The sequence below is a fragment of the Sciurus vulgaris genome (assembly GCF_902686455.1).
Source record: "Sciurus vulgaris genome assembly, chromosome: 6".
Taxonomy (NCBI): Eukaryota; Metazoa; Chordata; class Mammalia; order Rodentia; family Sciuridae; genus Sciurus; species Sciurus vulgaris.
The window spans coordinates 73,524,229-73,527,843 of NC_136466.1; the positions used below are offsets into that span (position 1 = coordinate 73,524,229).

The following is a 3,615-nucleotide window of genomic DNA, read 5'->3' on the forward strand; positions in this document are numbered from 1 at the left end:
TCCCCCATCCTGAGCATCTGGGTCAAATGCCCCTAGATACCTCCACTTTTTCCTGAACCTTCCAATGGGCTTGGTTGTCTGACACTTCTGGCCCTTCTGGGCAGCCCCAGGACAGTGGAAAGCATCCTTTCATGACTCTAGGATGGCCTTTTTGTTCCACGACCCAGGAAGGATTGATAAAAGCCTTATCTGAGTCACATTCCATTATGGGATTAAATTAGACTTCCGCAGAGGCCTTCTAGCTGCTACTCCAGGCTACATGCCGGCAACTCCTGGTTATTGCCTTTGGCCCTATCTGAGGTCATCACACTTCTTTATGCCTAGGGGACTTTCACAGGCTGGGGCTAAGGAGAGGCTTTGGCAGCCATTGGGGATTAGTTTCAATTAACAAGCACTGGCTGAGTAGGAAGGTTTACAGCCAGACACACACTAGGCATCAAGGGGGAGGAAATAGGAAAGACCCTGACACTTACCCAGCCAGTTCTAAACTGAGGCAGCAAATAATGAACTGCATGAGTGCAGTAAACAGGGATGCAAATCAGAAAACAGTTAATGGGGATTGATTGTAGGGTAGTTGCTAAATTTCTCTGAGCCTCATTTCTTCATCTATGAGTTTGGAACATTAACATTTACTACAATGATTTTTTTTTTTTTTTTTTTTTGTACTGGAGATTGAACCCAGGGGCATTTTACCACTCAGCTACGTACCCAGCCATTTTTAATTTTTATTTGAGACGGGGTCTTCCTAAGTTGCTTAAGGCCTTGCTAAATTGCAGAGACAAACTTCGAACTTGTAATCCTCCTGTCTCAGCTTCCAGAGTCACTTGGATTACAGATGAGTAGTACCACACCCAGCTACAAAAAGTTAATTTTTGTAAATTAAAAGGGCTGGAGATGTAGCTTAGTGGTAGAGCATGCTTGTCTAGCATGTGTGAGGCCCTGAATTCCATCTCAAGTACCATCACCCAAAAATAAAACAAAATAAAATGTTAATTTAAATGAAAATGTACTGATTAAAACAAGGTTTTACAGAGAAACTTGGGTTTGGATCTTGACTTGGCCATCCACTAGCTTTGTGTCATTGCCATTAACTTCTTAGAGTTTCAGTTTCCTCATATATGAAAAGGAGGAAAAAATACCTCCCTGCCTGGGTTGTTGCAAGCATTAGAAAAAATTTGGCATATAAAATAGTTGATGACTACATGTATGTGCACACATCCCCCTAATTATACTTAATAAATGTGAACTCATAATGTTACTGAACCAGACCAGGTCATGTAGTGTGCCAATCATTGAAACAATGAGTTTTGCAAAAGGGAAAGAGTATACACATGAGGCAGATGCACATGACAAGGTGGGAGCCTCAAGTCTCGAATTCACCTTCCATGAGGATAGGTCTTTTCTGGGACAAACAGGGTAGTCTGAGGCATGGAAAAGGTGATTGGCAGTAAGGAAGAAAAATGAAGTAACCCATGGTCTGCTCATGAGCAATCAAACTTCAGACCTCTTTCACAGGACTCATGTTCAGAAAATGGTACCATTAGTGTGCTCTGAGGATGGAGTTTTGGGCCCATCAGATACTTGCATAGACCTAAGTAAAGGGTCCATGATTTCAGGTGATTTGAGCTACCTCCCAGTTTCTGAAAGACAACTTAAGCAATCATTATCATCCTGACCAGTGCATCAGATATGTTATCTATAGCAAAGCTAATGAGAATATATTTCATAGTTAAAATTGGTGATAAAAATCAAGTGAATCTGGGTTTTATTCAGAATTTTTTCTTTTTAAGGCACTATGGATGGGGGTGGTTATCTTTAATTGACCAGCCCCTCAAGGAAGGTCACAAAGTCACCTTCAGTATGATATTACCGTTGTGGAGATGTTTATGAAATCTGGGTCAGCCTGAGACCAGCCTCAGCTTGGAAGGAAAGAGAAAGGGGGACTTCATTAGCCTCTGACATCCAGGTGGGCCTTGGAGTAGGCATGTGTAAATAATGAGCTGTCTGGGAGACTCTCCAAAGACAGGGAAGCCTAAATGCTCAGTAGCCAGGAGACCCCAGCAAAGACTCAATCCTGAGTCTAAGATACTGTCTCAAGGACACTTGCCTGACTTGGGGTGGTGGTGCATGCCTTTAACCCCAGAGGCTGAGGCAGGAGGATTGCAAGTTCAAGATCAACCTCAGTAATTTAGCAAGGCCCTAAGGATTTAGTGAGAACCTGACTCAAAATAAAACATAAAAAAAGGGCTGGGGATGTGGCTCAGTGTTCAACAACCCTAGGTTCAATTACCAGTACCCACCCCAAGCCCCACAAAAAAACCCTACTTGCCAAGAATACATAAGGCCCTGGATTCAATCCCTAGCACTGTGAAAAAATTATTAAAAATAAAAATAAAAAAGGAATGTAGTTAAGTGGTAGGGCACCACTGGATCTAATCTCAAGTACTGCAAATAATAATAACAACAATAATGAATTTAAAGAAAAATAATAAAAGGAATCTCTTATAAACCAGGGTTTATAAAGTAAAAGAACAAAAACAAAATTACAGTGACACACTCCTGTTCTTTCCAGCTACTCTGGACTCTGAGGCAGGAGAATTGAGAATTCAAGGCCAATCTGTGCAAAAGAGTGAGTTTTTGTCTCAAAAACAAAGGACATGGGGTGCACGCAGGTGCATGCCTATAATCTCAGCAATTCAGAAGGCTGAGATAGGAGAATCCTAAATTTGAGGCCAACCTCAGCAATTTAGCAAAGCCTTTAGCAACTTTGCGAGATCCTGTCTCAAAATAAAAATTAAGAAAGAGCTGGGTATGTACTCAGGGATAAAGCTCCCCTGGGTTCCAAAAAGGAAAAGGTGGCGATGGGGGGGGGGGGGGGGGGAGGAACCCCAGCAAAACCCATAAAAAAGAAATTGCAGCAGTTTTTTTTTTTTTTTTTTTTTTTTTTTTTTTTCAGCCATATGTTATGTGTGCTTGATTCAATTCCTCACCATGTCTTCTCACAGGATTTTCAGGATCAAGCAATTTCTGAAACAAAAGTAAAATCTTCCCATTCCTCAGTGGATTTGGTTGAAAACTGATAATAAAATCAGGTACAACTCCAAGAGGAGACACTGGAGAAGAACCAAGCTGGGTCTATAAGGAATGACACGTGAATTGGTAAACATGTTTATGCTGTATCAAAGTTATGATCATCTTGTCACATCAAGCTGAAAATGTCACCGCTATCCGGACAGTTGGGAATATTTAACTGGGAATGTGATCTTTCTTTAACTATAAAGGTGCAGTAGTACTGGTTTTGATTAGTTTGGTAATAAATGTGTGAAACTTTTGAACTGAAAACAGCAACAACAATGAATTTGCAGCCTAAAATAAATATAAGGAAAATATAAGGTTTGTCAGGAAGTTAGTTAATAAAAACATTCTGACTCTCCCCAAGTTTTATAGTGCTTGTGGTATTTATCAATTTTTTGACGAATTATAATTTCTTATGACTAATTTTATTATTCTAAATGTTTGCTTTTTTTTTTTTTTTTTTTTTTGTACTGGAGATTGAACAGGGGAACTTTAGTGCTAAGCTATATTTCCAGTCCTTTTTATATTTTATTTTGAGAC

The 3,615-nt window shown here is 40.0% G+C and overlaps 1 pseudogene across 1 annotated transcript; it reads left to right on the forward strand.

Annotated features, from left to right (window-relative positions):
* The first annotated feature begins 2,991 nt into the window (after positions 1-2,991).
* LOC306663602 (large ribosomal subunit protein eL39-like) lies at positions 2,992-3,362 on the forward strand (annotated as a pseudogene). The gene has a single exon. The product of its transcript is annotated as a large ribosomal subunit protein eL39-like (transcript).
* The last annotated feature ends 253 nt before the right edge of the window (positions 3,363-3,615 follow it).